An 18679-nucleotide genomic window follows, 5' to 3' on the forward strand; every position below is an offset into this window, starting at 1 on the left:
TCCTGCTTTTAAGGTAATGCTTTGACGCCGGTCAACACTGACATGATGCTCCATTACAGTTCAGCCGGTGAGGCCAATTTTTCACCGAAAATTTGGGGGTGGATAATTTCTGGTACTCTGGCGTGATCGCATTTAATTTTTTTTTTATGCTCTTTTGAGGCGGAATACTGTAGACTTGGGTCGGATTGCATTTGGGTTATGGGTTGAATGCAAAGACTGTAAAAATGGCAATGATTGTCCAACGTTTGAAATAAGTGTCTCAGAGTCTGGACACGGAAGCTGCCAGATGGCAATGATTGAAACGGACCTGATGAGCTGGCTGTGGTCTGGCTAATCCAATGGGCCTTGATGACCCATTTTCCACATAATGTATCCTGGATGGGAAATGAAAACCGCCACTATATGCGCGGCCAGGAAAATAAAGAGCCAGAAGAGACGCATACAAAAGACCGTTAACAACATAAGGAAAGCAGGACGATCAATGCGAAACATTTGGAGTGCCAAAATGTGGACAAAAAATTAAAGATAAATGAAGGAGAACTCACAAATACTTTTAAAATTGACGACAACAAAACCGCATCGGTGATGCGTGCTCGGTTTCCTCTCTGGGGGTGGGTCTGGATTCTTGCTGGTAGCCTGGCTCATGTGCCAGTTTGGCAACTGTGTCAGAAATAGAACTTTAGAAACACATTTCTCACACGATGAATTAGGCGAAGCCATAAAGGTTGGCTGGTGATTTTACGGATCTGGTCTATGGTGGCACACCGACACGACTTGGACCCCAAAACCCGACTCAAAACAATCCACCAAAGTGAGCGGCAAACAACAGCGCAATAAACTAAACATTCTCATCCATCTTTTTATGGACAATGATGGGAACTTTGAATGCGTCAGCATACCAAGCGACTTTGGACAATGAAACGTTCTCAACTCTGTGGGAACAGTTCTGAGGATGTATGTGGTCTCCTTGTTGCGACATAACTGTGCACCACTGCGCAAAGAAAGATCCATCCAGACGAGAGAGATGCATTTAGCGCTGGATGAAATCATCATTGATACAAGCTCTGGACACGTGTACGCTCATGCGCCCGTAACTTCCTTTGACTTGATTTCTTTCCTGTTCAAACAACAAAGACAGACCACGTTCGCATTCGGAGCACAGATCTGTCAAAGTTGAACAGCGAGCACAAATAAATAAATGAATAACGTGGCGAGCGGGATCTTCCGCAATCGACAGAGTGCCCCCTGGCACGCGCGAGGCGGTAAATGACAATCAATGGCCTCCTTTGTGAAGGCCGGCTCAAAAGGAAAAAAAAAACGGCCGGGAAATATTTGGGGCTTGTCAATTAAACGCGACATACAATACGTCAAACATAAACATCGAGCCAGTTCCATTGTCACTCTGTCAAAACGAATTTTTTTCTGTGCATTTTGTAAGCAAAATTTGCTTGCTGAATCATGATTACCAGTACCATTTCTTTGTAATTGAGGTTTTGGAGTGCATTCAGCAAATGAACTGCTTCAAGGCAACCATCTCCGTTCTACCTTGAGAATATCTTTCAACTGTTGGACTCAATATTTTATGTTCGAAAAGTTGAACAGTGTCCGCGGATGTGGAAGCTTTGGGCTCTCCTGTTCTGTTTCATAACTAAAGCGAAGTAGGGGACACATCTGAAATGCCACTGTCCTAAGGGAAATGGATTTATGGCTTATTAACGTTGTGCTAAGCTTAGTCTTGACATTTCGCTGCCCTTTCTCAGTCAAAGCGTTTGAGCGACACTTTTGTTCCATGTGTAACGTAACATACCGGGATTGATAATGCGACTCCAGCGACGTCTACTATGACGAGCAAAGACACTCCGTGAGCCGCCGTCCCGCAACTTCCATGCTCAAAATGAATATACGCTCAGTTGAATTTTAAAATTGCCATTTTTGGGGATAAAATTAAGGACGGTTCATGCTTAAGAGAATAAATGCTAAAAATGGAATCGAAAGCGACGCTTCTATCACGGCACTACACAAGACACGTTCCATTGTAGGCATTGATCTTTGGGCGACGACTGTTGGAAATGTCCCCCCCCCCCCCCCCCCATGATGATTCATCATGTTTTTAATAAGAGGCGTAGTGTGTTTCGGGTTGTGTCACCATATATACGCAAAAGACTACTTTTACTTTTCCCCTTTAATAAAACAATCCTTAAAAAAAAACGAATCCAGCGGAACTTGTTAGCGAGGAAAATAAATGGATGTCATAAATAATTTATAGAGCGAAGATGGCAAAGTAGCCTCTTCCAAAGTCATAGACTGGAAACCAAAACCGTCACCGTTGGGTTTGCGGAAAGCATTTTCCTCACAGGATAATTTGGATTTGAGGAGCCACCCAAGCACAAAAACTCTCCTTCACTACAGCCCTCTCCTGTATTTGTCAGTTTGCATTTCAAGCAAGAAAGTGTTGTTGAGACTCATTTTTGGGATCTTTAAATTGACTGTATCTTTTAAAAAAATATGAATGCCCACCCAGGAATTTTCGACCAAGTGTGCCAAGAAGCGTCGTAATAAAATCCTTCACGTCTCCTCATTACTCTGGAGAGTGACATTTTTTTTTTTTGCAGGTAGCCCTCTGGAGAGCATCTGGGGAGAGGCTATGACAGAATGTAATGAGTCTGTTGCAGACATGGCTCCCAGAATGGCCTGGAGTTAACAATGTTTTGCGCTAATTAAAATGTTAATTAAACCATTGCTGTAGCTCGGTACGGCGTGGCGGTGCATTTGGTTCGCTCGATTTTATAGCTACAAATGTCACGGTGGAAGCTGGGGTGGTGGTGGTTGGATTTTCCGAAACGTGAATTGGCAATGTCCCTTTTTTTTTTCATGTAGAGTTTCAACATGTAAATATTTATTTTGAACAAAGCTCAGGGGCATTTTTGTTGAAATCACATGCGTTATATTGCTCTTTTTTAAAATCAAATTGTTGACATACTGATCAACATTATCCTCGTGGAGGAAGAATGGAATGGAATTATACATCCAAGTACGGGCGAAAACGTCGTTGATGTGATGACGTCGACGCGCCAGTTGAGTCTGTGTTTACCAGGTCACGTGTTACCCGCGCAGTAAAATGTTGACATTTCAGTCTACAAGAACTGCAATCGGAACTTGAGAGAAACCGAATCACGGACGTCGTCGAAGAAAACCAGCAGGTTCAATCGTGGGCACGTGAATGCAAATGGCAGCTCCTGCGACCGAATCAAATCCGTTGGGAACTGTCTGTTCCTCGCTGCACAAAGGCCCCCGCGCGCGTTCAAAAGGAACGCGGAGCTAGCGATCTGCGATGGATGCGCGGCGCCGAAGATAAAGATAGATGAGTAGTTAGTCGGCGCCGTGGTGCTGCCTGAAGGAGAGTTGCTGTGTGTGAAAATAACTTGAACCTGAGAACTACGCCGCTATCTTCCTCCAGATTGGACACCTGCTGTGCCGCTGAGAGGATTTACATCATGTCACGGGAGACTGCTCAGTCATTAGCTTTTGGAGTCCTCACGCCTCCGGCTTGTTTCAAATCAAAGCTTTGTTTTGCATTGTTGCCCTATTCCGTACCAACCCTGGAAAGTGCCGAAACATATTCACTCGATTTCTGCCTCGACTGTCAGGTCAGGTTGTTGTCAATTGTCGGAGTCCCGTTCATATTTCGCTTCGACGAGCAAGTCTTTTGACTCCCACGTCCGCTGCTTTGCAAATGTCCATTCGAAGGAGGAGACACTATTCTTGTTTGACTGAGTCCCGAACCACAAAAAAAAAAAAAAGGCCGACGGTGGAGGTGAATAGCAGTAAATCTCGCTAGCTTCTGCTCGGCCAATTGCCGATCCATTTAGAAGATTCGTACCAGTGGTACTTTGGGACTGGTGAAGTGATACTATTTGTTTCAAATAATAATCATCATCGCGATCCGCATTCGTGGGATTCTGTTGGAAAAAATACGTTGCCATCCACCCTGCTCGTTTCTGATGAGTTTCCTGCTTTCTGCGGTCCCATTGGCATGCAGCACCGCTCATTTACCCCGCTTCCGGACTCGTCGGCTGTTTGACCACATGGCCCGCCATCACCTCACCGGGACGTCGTAGCCAACTTGAAATCCAGGCCATTGATCATGAAAAGTTTGACTCGTATGCCTCGGGCCAAACAAACGTTTTTGTTTTTTGTTTTTTTCACCGTACTGAACTCGGAGTCAAAATCAACCCAGGCTGTTACTTTTTTAGCAACTTCAGAGAAAAATAAAGAAAAGAAGCCTGAGCGAAGAACACACATTGGATGAAGGGCTTTTGACTAGTCAAGTAAGAGGGAATGACAATAAAGGCCTGCTGTGACCACCACACAAAGCAAGGGGAAGGCATCCCACTGCGCTTGCAGTACGAATGTGCAGAACGTGTGCAAAAAAACTCCATAGGGACTGAATAATTCCTTTGCCCCCTGCAGTAAAAAAAAACAACAACAATAACAAAAAGTCGACCAGATCACATCACGAAGGACTGGAGTCACGCCAGGACGTCGCCATAATGCTAACACTTTCCCCGCAGCTGTTGGCCATGATGTCAGTCTTGCATTGATTGCAACCAAATTCTTTTCTACGCTGATGACGGCCGGCGTCCTCCGGGAAACACATTGACACCAAATCAGACCATGACCCAAAAAAGGGGCGAGCGCATCTTCTTGAGGCGTTTGCCGGAATTTCATGTGCAAAATTGCAGCGGAAACGATCTGTTGCAGCACGGCTGCCTTTTATGGGTTATGCCTGTCATACAACCGTCATTTATGGAGCGTAGGAGGAATTCTGAGAAGGCCCCAACGACGCCGGTACTGTGTATTCTACTTCAGGGTGTTTACCCAAGGCCATCACCGGCGGAAAATGATTCCCGTCGCTGGCATATTCAATAGTGTTGAGGCACACTTGGGCCGAAATTACACTATTTAGTCTGCAATTGATTTTCATTTGATATCTTGTCTGTCCGTCAGGGTTGTCGTCCAACTAAATGATGAAGCGTTTCCCAACTGCTCCTTGGCGGTAGGCGTTTTGTGAAACAACTGAAAAATGGCATCCTACTGGTGATTGAGGTCACTTTTGGCATGAGTCTGCTGATCGATTGTCACGCAAAATCCAGAAAGCTCGGCAGCTTGTTCACTCTCAATCAACCCCCCCCCCCCTCTCCGATGGATTTGGCAATAGATTAGGAAACTGCCACATCCAAACAGCGGGATGCATGTGATCAGAATTGCGAGAATGTATACGCCCGCCACATCCTCAATGGACAGAATTGATAGGCTCACCGTTTTCCACTTTTTCCCTGGAACCTGGGGTGCACCCAGCAGCAAACTTCTTCGGAAAAAATAATCATCTTGAGAAATTGAAAATGATGCCCTCAGGTAATTACTTGTGCTGAATAGATGTGAGGGCATCCGCTCACCAACATTTATCCACAAATGCAAAAACTCACATTTTTCTCACGGGAGTGCTCTCAAGGTGGCGACTCTGCAATATGTATTCAGAATTTGTATCGATTTATTTATTTTCCGCTTTGGGGCGCTCAATGAATCCGCGAAAGCTTCGTCGCGGCGTCTCACCGCAGACCCTGCGCCATTACGCTTGCCGCGAGTGTCACGCACATCACCCCCCACCGCCCATTTGAGTACGTTTGCCATCTGTTAACAATGTTTCCAACAGCAGGTGATTTGTCATCACAAACGGTGCCGAAAAAAAACTGTGTTGTAAGTCAATCTGCCATTTTAATTTTCGCGGGTCATGGTGCAAAATGACGCAAGATGGAAGATGCGCTTTTTATCATCTCATTCCAGCAGTTCCTTTCGGGGGTGGTCCAGACTCGGTGGTACAGCATCACTGGCCCCTGTTACCTCCGCCGAGAACCGCTACTGAGTGAAATGCAGCCGATAGCATGAACTGGACATTTAAGATATCCTTTATTTGTCCCGCAATGGGGGAAATTACAATTAGACTTCAGAAAGGAAAATGCTGGGTAGGGAAAGGGAAAAAAACACGCTCGAACTATCCTCTTCTGAGGATAGTTTAAGTGCAGGATAAAAAAAAGACCCTAGCACATAAATAAGCATATGACAGTTACAACAAGTCACAAGACATAACATGTAATAAGGGGGGTGGGGGGGGGGGATGAGGGAGGTGACCGCGATGTGGCCGTCCTAACCAGCCGCATCAATATTGTGGTTGAGCTCAGTCCCCACTTGAGTCCGAGTGTTGGACATTCGCGCCAAACCATCCAGAATGACCGGCAGCCTCTTCACTTCCAATAAAGCCGCTCCCGTCAGTTGAATTTTGCGATAGAACAAAAAGCTGCCAACACCAAACAGCAGCATACCTGTTATCAAAAGGCCAATAATGTAGATGTCTTCCACATCCTCCACGGACAGTATTGCTAGGCACACCGGTCTCCACTTTCTCCATGGATCCAGGGCGTATCCGGCAGCAAATGTCCCCGGAGGGCAAGCAGGCTCCCCACTGCCTGCTCTTTCCGTCGAAAAAATTTTGTCGATTGCATCAAGAGACCAGCCAACTAATTCCGTAGTTCTTCGGATTAAAATACGGTAGGAGGCTAGGAAAAAGTTAGACAAAGACAGCACAAAGACTAAGTGGCGAGCAGGGAGAGGGTGCGGGGTGGGGGCAGGAGCTGTGCAAAAAAAGCGTCCGCCTTCGTCGAGAGCCAAGCAGAAATGATTTACATGCTACATATAGACAGACTAACACTATTTACACTCATTAAGTGGGTATTGATCCCAAGTGTCCTGTCTGTAAATAAGGCAAGTGAACCAATACCAGCTTACACGTGCACAAGGACTCCGACTGGTCATGCACAGTATAATATCTCAATGGGCATATTTGAAGAAGAGTGCAGCAAAGTGCTGTCTGGGTAAGAGGATCTCAAATGATATGCTGCTGAAGGGGAAGAATCTCATTTTGCATGTATAACTTCAAAAAGGTCACAAGAGGAGCAGGCAGGCGTGAGAGAACCCGGGAACCATCGGGAGACAAGAAGTCTAAAGGCACGGGAGGCAGTGTTGTGCTGCTCTGATATTCTCTCAACACCTCGCGTGCCCGAAAACGTTTTTGCCCATCATGTGTGCCACTATGTGCCTCTGGAGTGATAAATGCTTCATCCGGGAAATACACAGATGAATGACACATGTATTGAATTTGGATACACGTGATCCAACATAAGTGATATTCCTATTCAGAATACCGATCGTGGGAATGATTTTCCACATCCCCGAAAGCTCCTCCCAAGGGCAACGAGAGTGCAATGTTTGTTTCCAGTTGACAATCAAGTGGTGCCATCTCAGTCCTCCCAAAATACAGCTTTGCAGTCTGAGACGCGTGTACACAAGACTGCTGAAGGTCAACTCTGCCACAGGATGGAGTGTTCATGGCCGTACAGCTGGAAAATGGATGGTCACGTTGCGCAGGGATACAGGGAGATAAACCCATGCAAATAGCGGTCAGCGTGATGAAAGGGAAAGCGCTTGGAGATTGAGTCTGCCTTTTGTGTGTGCGTGTGTGTGTGTGTGTGAATTGTTTTTATTTGAAATACCCTCTGCCTCCGTCCACCATGAGAGCAAAATCTAAGCCTCAAAAAGTCCAAGTTTGTCAAAATGACTGAAGGGATGTAGCACAATTGAATCTGTGCAGTAAAAAAAAGAAAAAAAGGATATACTATATATATATATATATATATATATATATAAACAAAATAATGTCTGCAATTTAAATGAACCATTGGTTTATGCAGCGAGTAACATCAGTTCATAAGCTGCAATAATATCAAATATTCATTAGTTTACCCTTGCATAAATCTTCTACATCTGTAATTTGCAAATTAAACATCCCATTTGTTTTGGACAGAGATCAGTGATAAAAGTAATGCCATGCTAATGAAAGTCTCTCTCTTCCTTCGAGATGGCTTTGACTCTTCCTCCAGGCACACAATGTGGATGCAGCATACAAGTATATCTCCAGCTTTAATGACTTGCCCTACCTCTGCAAAGAAACAAAACAGCCAATGGGGATTTTTTTTTCCCATTTATTTTGCATATTATGCAATATTGTAAAGACGCCGATTGAACACATTTGAATCTAACGGTGAACAATTAGAAGTCTAGCATCGACGCGTTCCAATATTTCCATGGGAAAATGATGACACACTTGAACTAATTGCAGTGAATTAGATTGTAGCCATTGGGGACATTTGCATCGAATAATTTACGAACTCAGAAAGAATTTAAAATGAAAAGAAATGTTTCGAGGACACGTGCTCAATGAAATTCAAATATAGCAGCAGGAAGTTAAGTATGCGCTAAAAAAATAAATAAATAAAATAAAGAAACAGAAAGCCATCATAGCACTTCACCGACAGCCACGACGACAAGGTGCGACTGAAAGCGGTGACATGAAAGCTTTCTGCCTAATCACGCAGATGAGAGAGAGCTGTTTAGACGGCGTTGGCAGGCGAGGGCCGGATTAGCCGGCGCGGAGCAAGCAGGGCAGGGCGAAGGACAAGAGTGAAATCTGACAGAGCGGGTGAAACAAATCAAACCAAATGAAGGCAGCACAACAAACAGAAAGGAAAACTATTGTAGGAGAAAAAACGTGGCTCCTTTTGGCTGGACGACTGCAAATCCAGACATTCTGAGCGGCTTTTTACCAGTTAGCGTGCGAGCACTAAAGGTCAACTTCTGATGAAGAAAAATGGGCACGTAGCAGCTGAATCGTAAACGAAGCACAAGTTTGAAGTTGTGATGGGAAATGACGTTGATCATATTTGACTCGACTCTAAATCCACTTGCAACCTGAAACGTTTAGCGGCTCCGTGTTGTTATGGCAATTATTCAGCCCCCCCGGGACGATTTGATCTGTGACACCCGTCAATGGCGCGACTCCTTCAATTGACGTCTTCATGAAATGATGACATCGAGGTGCAACCCATCCATTTCTCCAAGCTGTCCCTCCTCGCGACTCTGTTTCCACCTGTGACGCCTTAACAGGATTCTGAAAAGAAACTATCATTGATTTTTTTTGTTTTTTTTCCTACTCTTTGGTCATCTGCACACATTGTTGTCTCGCGTATTCATAAAATGTAAACAGATATGGACCACATGAACACCAACGATGTCAATTTATGAACGTGGGTGGAAAAGTAACTTGATAGACGCTTAAATATGCAGTGAAAAGGTGGTCAAGTATCATCTTTTGAGTCCTATTTCCTGCATGCTATCCACAAACACAAATGAATTCCCCATCGTGGAACTAACAACTATCTCCATTTAATACAATACACAATGAAAGCTACTAAACATGGAAAGGGAAAAAAAAGAAGATGAAAAGGAGAGGAAGGACACACAGAGGTCAGCGCTAACAAGACAAGTGATCTTCCAGATCAGAGCATGCCACACGTGGGCTACAGTAACAGGAAAGGTGGCTTATATAACATGCATCTCTGCCCTAACCCCTTTCACCTGCTTTATATATTTATTCCTGGGCAAAAAAAATAAAAATAAAAAAAGTGCAGTGGAGAACATCAGAGCCATTAGCGACATTTCCTGAATCAGAATATATGCATTGTGAGCGCTGTTCAGAATTAAGTTCAAGTCTTCGTCCCAAGTCCGGAACGCATCCGAGAGCAGGACTCTTGATGCAAAATCCAATCGTTGGATGGCAAACCGGAAGCTGTTGATATCGACCAAAGGCAATAACGAAACAAAACAATGGAATGGATGCACAGGCAAGAACTTGGATGCAATTGCATCAGCTCGTGCAGTTCAAACGAAACGTGGCGACACAATTTAATGAATGAACGCACAAAATGGGAGGGGAACAAAATATTCATCATAGTACAACTTTGTCGTATTTGTGGATCAGGCCCAGAACTGATGGCGCAATCGAAAGTGAGAGTCAAAACCGCAACACCGAACAGAACTTCACCACGACACAGGAGGGGCACGCTGAAATGAAGATAACGCCTTTCCACTTCACCGACCTGAAACATAAACACTTTGCCGCATGACAGTTTTGCGGGTCAAATGACGAGGAGACTTGTTTCATGAATCGATAGTTCGGCATGGTAAGTACAGTCAAACGGTGCACGAGAGCGAATATGATACCAGGAAAAAAAAAACACGAAAAGACAGGATCACTTTGTCAAAAAGACTCCACACACAATCATCTGTTCTCCTTTCAATATTCACGCGCTGCACATTTTTGTTTTTCATATTTGATTGAAATATGAACACGGAGTGGCCTGCAAAAAATTAAAATAAAAAAATCATATTCACGCGTAGCCCCTTGTACGTTTCCAGATTATGCCGGGTTACAACCACAAATGTGTATCATTCGGATTTCGTGTGATAGACCAACACAATATGACGCACAGGTGACATGGAAGTAAAATTATTGTCGTTACGAATAAAAATCTGTAAAGTGCCACATGCAGAAGTAATCAATCTCAACAATCTGGTCTATTGCAGTGACATTAGCAAATCTTAAGTGGGCTTTATCTGGTTTGCACATCTCGGGGTTGACATTTTTGTCTATTCTTCGTTGTGGATGCAAATTTCTTGGTGGCTTTGCACTTTCTTTGTTTGCATGTCCAAACGCTGGTTTAAGCTTCTCCACAACATTATCACTAGACTGTCTTGTTTTTTGCGGGTTTTTTTACAAAACACTTACAGGGGTCATCAGTTCACGATGATGCCGAAAAATGTGGATTACAAATCCGTCATACACGGATTAAGTTACAGAATCTACAATTGTTCATCCTGTACTTATCACATTTACTGACAAACATACAGATTCAGGAACCACTGATGTTCTACTTTCCTAAAAAATGCATATGGAAAATTGGAGCTCACAAGTCCAATCGGAACGCCTACTTGTTCCTTGTGAGGAGATTTAATTGATTGACAGCCAAGTGCTCCAATCATGACAGTGCAAATCCCTGACTGGCAGGCCAAAGCTTCACTCATGACAGTTTGCTCCGGCGTCGTCTCATTTGCAAATTGATTGGATATTTTCTTATTTAAACCAAGCATTAAGATGTCTCAAGTCATCATGCAGTCACCCAAGTCAAAGTCAAGCCTCATGCCTTTGTGTGTTTTTTTTTTAATGGTCTCAAGTCATCAAACCAATGGCTCAAAACTAAGTTGACTAACTGTATTTTGATTGAAGCATATCAGTCACGTGACGATGAAAAATTGACCACGTTATTAAGGTTTAGATCCGTTATATGTCACACCACCCGAATGCCCCAAATTGAACTTGAACTAATCTGACAGAAAGGTGTCTCCTTCATGTTCTTATGTGCAGACACTCGGCTTCTTTCCTAGTCCCCGAGGGTATGAAGAGAAATGAGAATTTTGTCGGAGGATCCTTGTTTTTGCGAGCTATAACCAAACAGGATTTGACAAGTGTTTGTTTTTTTTCCTCCCTGCAATCGCAATACAAAACACAAGTACATTTTTTGGACTGATTAATAAAGAATGAAGCCAGGACACCCACTGCCAATGGCACTGTTGGTGTTGTGCGGACATTACTAGATGTCATGTAAGGGTAGTGGACATTAAAAAATAAAACAAGTGAGAAAAATACAGAAAATTCTCCACAAATGACTTGAAAATAAGGCAAAAAAAAAATCCGTTAAAAAATTGGTTGTGAGGCTGCACCTTTTAGTTTCATAGCATAATGCAGTCTTTTGAGGTATTGCACATCCTGACATACCTAATTTCCATGCAAAAAAAAAAAAAAACCTCCCACTCCAAATTGGCAGGCACTCTCCTTTGCACAGCTCTCTGCCAGTCAACCAACAGATTCCTTCGGGGCATTCCAAAATCTTAATCTTCTTCTGGTGAAGCCAGACTTTTGTTCATTTCAATTTGCAAAATGAAAGTCCTTTCCGCATCCATGTTTGGCTTTCCAACAGATGGCTGAAAGTTTGGTTTCAAGATATGAAATGTTCATAAAGCTCAGAGACATTTAAAACACACTTAAACTTATAAATATTATAATATGAGGTCAGAGTACTAATATGATATGAGCAGTACTTTTTAAAGTATTCCTTAGTTTTTACTCTGGCTTGCACAGTTCACAAAGTAGGAAGTACAGCGTGCTTACTTCAAGATGTTTATTTATCCCTTTATACCATTGACCAGGCATACGTTGTTTTCCTTCAGTAAGTGACAGCCATCTGCAGTTTTGGCTGATGAGCCAAATTATTCTCTGCGTATTTGAGGTTACCAAATCCCAAAGCATTGCAGGGTGCTTAGCATCGATGTGTCTGCACAAAACACATTCTCATTCATTTGGGCCTTTTGTGGAACAAAACAATCAAGCTGGGCTCGAAAGGCACCAAGTACATTACGGTGAAGGATTCTGGAGAGCCCAATAAAGACCCTTTTATCAGTGCCCGTTTCAATTGATTACTTTTAATTAGTGAAAATAAATAATGCAGGCTTTGCAGACACACAGGCGTGCACGTGCTCACGTGCACACTGGCGAAGGAGAGACTCTCAAGGAAAGCCTCTGGATGCTTTTCCCTTTGTTGAAATTTCTTTGCGGACTTTCTCTTTACTGGGACTCAGTAACTCACGCGAAAATCCAATCGCAATCCTTTTCACTGGGTGATTTTTCGATATTATATAAAATACATATGATACATTGTTGCAGTATATAATCGAATGGCTTTTAACGTTTACATTATTAGTAAAATATATTGTTGCTTTCGTTTCCTCCTTTCTATATTTTAATCGTCGTGCGATAATCACGTGATCACGTCTGGCGTTGGATGGTATTGTTTAGATTGCCTCTGACGTCACTTCCTTTCAGGTACGTCGCAAGCCACTCACCTGTTTGTTTGGTTGACGTCCTGCTTGCAACTGTTGCCTGTATGCGAGTTGTAACTGCTTCAAACGCATTAATTGCCGGACAGATACGTGCCATTTGTGTTGCCCTACAACTTGAAAAAAAAAACAAAGCAAAAAGTGAACTGGTGAGCTCATTCACTTGTTTGTTTTAGCATGCTGATTGCTAGCCGCTGTGGAATGCGACCCGGACAGACGTTGTTGGGAGCGAGCATTGACCTGAGGTAATCTTATTTACGTTCATATCAACATGATGTTATTCAGTTTTTTTCCAAATGGTTTTGAGTTACTTTATTTCCATTTAGTACAATGCTGTTGCTTATTTAGTCATTTGAATTAGTAGTTGACATTCATTTGCCAATGCACACTTGATGTCTGCACACGTTGTGCAGAAAGTGTGACGCATTGATTCATGGTGCAATATTTGCAATGCAATGAAATTCAAAATTACATGAAATTTGAATGTACGTCCACTGAAAACTGAAATGAATAATGTTTCTAATCCTATTCCAATTTGTATGCAAATATCAAGGGAGTTGATGGTGAACGGCCATAAATTAAGCTTGAAGAACTCCCAACGGCAACAATAGTCAGACAATGCGCTAGGAGGCCTTGCAACCTGCTCTCCCTTGAAACATCAAGCAAAACCACTTAATAAACTGAACATCCTAATGATATTTGCATGCACTATGTGGATATGCAGGACTCTCAATTGGCAGGGGGTCTTGGTTTTATGAATTTGTTTGTATAAACAATGTAGAGATTGCCTTTTTTGTTCTTGTCATTTTTGCATTTTGCATCACAAGTCTGTGTTTGAAACAATTTCATTCTTCCTCCGTGAGCTGAACCTGAGATTTCTGAGCCTAGCTTGTGTATTTGTGTGTGTGTGCATGTACATTTTGGTTCCTTTATTAATTATTATAGCATCTGTACACTAAGTATATGGTGGTTACATCAACAAGAGGATATAAACGCTTTTACAGTCCCTGATTTTTATTTTTATTTTTTCAGGGGTGGGGGGAACAAGAAACAAGCGTAACAAGTCAAAAGACAGGAAGACTTTTCGTTTGGGTGTTTTTGGGTCAGGATGCCTAAAATTTCCAATTTAATGTTCTTGAGTCGTGATAGCTGGAGACATTGTTGTGGATCATTCGGCCTCTGGACCTTTAAGGACTTTTTGCCAATTGATTTGTGGGGCTGTTGGTAAGGACTTTGTGCACAGTTTTTTTTCTTTCATCACGAAGAATCCATTTGAATGAGCTTTTTCTCTTCTCAAGGTGTCTGTTCATCCATTGTGTCGTTACAAGATATACCTGTGCTGTCATTTTGCTCCTGCTTCTGTCCAGCTTCACGTGTCTCCTCAGATCAGCTCTCTCCCTCCACTCGCGTCGCTTCCAGATATGCCATGGCATTTGAAAACGCGGGCTATATACAATACATACAGACACTCGGGACACATTTCACATTTTTCCCCTGCCCCCCTTTCCGATCAAGGTCAGCAAAGGGAGGATGTCTCTAAAAGATTATCCTGACAGATTATCCTCTGATGTGAATTATTTTTCCTCCGCAACTGCTTGCGCAATGTTGATGCATCACAATTGATACTATTCAACCTGTGAAAAATTCTCAATTGCAAATCCAGACTTCAGATTGTGACATGAAACAGAAAATAATGCCCATTATGACTGGAAGCTTATCCTCCTGCCGGAAACAAAAAGAGGACCAACTGGTTGTGTTGAATGTTTGTGCAACTGTCTTTCAGGTCTTTCACCAGAATAAAAAATGACAATTTCATAACTGCAATGTCGTTTGCGGATGATTTGGAATTTGCTTCCAGCAGCCTCCGTCGGCGTTTCAATGTGAGTGAAAAGGTGAATGTGAGGCTTTGTAAATTCTTTACAATTAAACAAGTGTACACCGTTTGCCGTTTTCTATTCACGATTTTTGCCGTTATATACACGTAGGCCAGTTCGAAAGACATACAATGACACGGTATGATATCAAACAGACGGAATCCCAGAGGTTTAAATTGCACCGGTGAAAGTGATTTATTTGAATATTCGTCTGGTACCTTCAGAGTACAAAATGTTGCAATGTTTCAGTACAGTTGGTACACACAAACACCAATTTGTTTTTTCTTCAAGAAACTTAACAGCTCGTCAGACAAGACTACATTGAAACAAGGAAGTACATTCTACTTGAAAACGCAACTGAAAAAATAAAACGGTTGCGGAAAAGGCATCCTGAGCTCTTCCACTTTGCTGCAAGCGCCCTTCCGTTTTTGGGAAGCGGCCGTGCTGCTTCACGGTAAGCCTCTCGCAGTCCAGTCACGCGTCCTTATCGTGCAGATTCAACAGCTATTTGTCATTCATCTGTACCAAGAGCCCAGAGTCAAAAGTTATACTACAGATGAATGAAAGGAAAAGTTTGGATGCCCCCCCCCCCCCCCGACCCCCTAAAATACAGTTTCCCCATGTTCATTTTGAAGAGATGAAAACCCACTTTGAACTGATTACATTTCACTGAGTACATGGCACAATTTTTACACATAGTCAATCACGGGCCTTTTAAAATGGAAACAAAAAAAAAACCATGCAAATTGACACGTTGCACAGATGTGTTATTCATTACATCTAAAAGCATTTTTACCAACCTAATTTTCTCAATCATCTTGTACTTTCCCCACGTCAAAGACTCTGAAAATCTGCGTCAATATGTCTTTTCCAAGCACAGCACAATTACAAATATTTCGACGGTGATTCAATAGTGACTGTACAAAACGCCCCGGGGGCAGTTAGGAATCCGAGGGATGGGACGGACGGGCCTGTCCTTCAGTGTCCACACATCACGGTCATGGGCAAGAAAGTTTTTGACGAGCAGCCGTCTCTGATGTTATCGCAAAGCTTGACGCGCTATCGGTCGTTTCAACCGCCGTTCTGAATTGAGTTCATGTCGTCTTTCTCTTCTGTTGAGACCGCAGCTAAACGATTGCTTTGTCAGCGCAAGTGGAGTCGAGACTCGGAGGCAAGGCGAGCCCACAGTCCGATTGAGTTATTTTACCCTCATTATGAATGTTACCATTCTTCGAACCGAACAAAATAACCGGCAGTCCAAAATTTGGGCAGCAACCAAAATCTCCTTCTCTCCTCGCGTTGCAATTATCACACTAAAAATGATTACCATTTTTAAACCTGCAGTTGGCTTCACTAAGAATTGATGAAGAACAGCATCATTTAGTTAATGGACTCTTTTCAGGTTGAAGTCAGACCATTTCCACTCTGTCATTTTCGGGGTTTGGCTTCAAATCTCCCCTTTGTAATAAATCAAGACGCAGACACATTAAAAAAATGAAAGTATGTGAGCTTATTCTTGTTCTTACAAAGACAACAAATAAAGTGAAGATTGCAGTTATGCTGCACTTTCTTGGCTGCTGTTGACAATTTTAATAATACTTTTCAATAAATTAAAAAGTGGTTTGTTGGAAGGTCCTGCCTACTCTTCCATGTTCTGTGAGATGTAGCAGTGCCAATTCAGATTTGCGTAACTATAGCAACCAAGGACAGAGTTGTTGAATTCCATATTTGGGAGCATGGCGAGCATGTGTCAAAACAGTATGAGCATCGGTTGTATTTTCAATTCTGGAGGTGTGACTTCATCCACATCCAAATTACACATGTGAATTTCTATTACTACTACTACTCCTACAATAATAATCGTTAATTCAATATAATCGATCACCTAGACCGCTCACTCGAGTTGCGGGTGTGTCGGACCCCGTCTCAGTTGACTTTGCATGAGAGGTGTTGTACATCATGGAGTCCTCCCCAGCCCATTTCAGGATACAAATAACTATTGATAATTCATTAAATTTATAAAGCACCTTTCATTAAAATAAAAAAAAAAATCAATATATATCTCAAAGTGCTACATAGCTAAAACCAGCCAAACCAGAAATCAACACTAAAACAATTACCGTAGATCGAAACAGAAATAAAGACAATTATTTGCTAAAAGCCTCATGGGAAAGTGATTTCTGGGCAGTTTTGGTTATAAATTAGAATAGAACTTGCCTTTATTAGTCATTTCATGGGTATATTTGGCTTTTACAAGAGCAAAGTGGACAGTAGCAGCACAAAGATAAAGAAGCAGAAATGTAATCAAAGTATATATTTACAGCATCAGTCAATGAAGAAAGAGACAACAATGGTTAAAAAGATACTAGAGTATATTCTATAAAATGTGATTATTGTGAACCGCAAAAATAGTTAGCAGCATTTTAAGACAAACAAAACTATACAATTTGATAAATAGCACGTTTTCAAGCTGTTGGGAAGGAAATTAACACTTGGGTCACTTGCAGTAGCGTCATCAGCAGAGCCTTGACACCTTTCAAAGAATACTATGTTCAGAATACTAGTTGCAAATGTGACCAAAATCACACCATACATGTACAATTAAGATGAAAACCGAATTATTAGTATCAGCAGCGGATTAGAATCTATCGATGAATTAATAAAAACACAGCAGCAGGAAGAAAGGAGCTGCAGTACCTCCTGCAAGCATTTGGGGTCAAGGAGTCCGACATTGAAGCAGCAGCTGAGTGCTTTGATGGCGTCCTGCATTAGGTGGGAGTCGTTGTCCATCAACCATTCCCATCTCTGCCATTCTCCCAAGGTATGTCCCAGGACAGACCTGGCCTCCCTTATTAGTCTGTGACAATTTCCCCATCCCAGCAACCAAGATGCCACTCCCAGAAAAATGTCTGTTACCACAATTGAGTCACGCATGCCCTCAGGAGGGGCCCACATTATGCCATATGATCTGAGCCTCCTCGGCAGATAGCGTTTGCACTTGATTTGTTTGCACAGACGCAGTAAAAAAAAAGTGATTATAGTAATTCCTTGTTGTCCGCCCGAACAACTCATTTGCTGTAAGGTCCACTTGTTGGAAAGTACGTTCTTTGCCGAGCTGTTCATTATTTGCAAGTGGGTAGGCTGTTTCCATCACTGTCTCCTTCATCTTCTCTGTGTTGATGTTGAGCCGTTCCATGAATTTGGTCCTCTCTCTCAGAATCGTCATCCCTGACGTGACAAGATGAAGAGGAACGGGACGGGGATTGTTCCCTGTGGGACTCCGGTGCTGTTGACTACTGTATCTGAAATACGGTGTCCCGACTTTGTAAACATGCCCATGAGAAGAACATGTTGGATGGCAATGTGGCACGTCATGGTCGTCAGACAAAAATCTGATCGGCTTGATTATTGGATACATTCGAATACAGGCAACTTTTAAAAACAAAACAAAACACTCAATTGGGTATCTCCACATTTTCCCATATGTTATCTATGTCAATGCTTTTTTGTGGATACTTTTAAAAACATGCATCTTGAGGTTAAATGCTGACTCAAAGTTGTCCATAGGTGTGAATGTTTTTTTTTTCTTTTACGTGCCCTGTAATTGGCTGGAGACCTTTTCAGCCCGTACCCCGCCTCTCAAAGTCAGCTGGGATAGGGTCCAGCTCAGCCGCGATCCGAATGAAGTGAAGCAACCCGCGACAAAAAATGAAAGATGGCTGTTTGTGACTAATAAGGAGTCGCACACAGTGATTTATTTGTTTTCATCTTATTCCATTAGTGAAGACTCATAGCAGATATGACAATGACCTCTGGAAGAGACAAAGCGGAAGTGGTCTGACGTCATGAGAAAGTGGTCTGTAATGCAGCGGCATCACTGTCATTACCTGGTTTCAAGGCAG

The 18679-nt window shown here is 42.6% G+C and overlaps 1 long non-coding RNA gene across 1 annotated transcript; it reads left to right on the top strand.

The window, feature by feature from the left end:
• Positions 1-12877: 12877 nt before the first annotated feature.
• LOC127593025 (uncharacterized) lies at positions 12878-13690 on the top strand. Its single transcript, XR_007960293.1, has 2 exons — positions 12878-12948; positions 13080-13690. It is a non-coding gene; the product is annotated as an uncharacterized LOC127593025 (long non-coding RNA).
• The last annotated feature ends 4989 nt before the right edge of the window (positions 13691-18679 follow it).

This window comes from Hippocampus zosterae, chromosome 20 (assembly GCF_025434085.1).
Source record: "Hippocampus zosterae strain Florida chromosome 20, ASM2543408v3, whole genome shotgun sequence".
Taxonomy (NCBI): domain Eukaryota; kingdom Metazoa; phylum Chordata; class Actinopteri; order Syngnathiformes; family Syngnathidae; genus Hippocampus; species Hippocampus zosterae.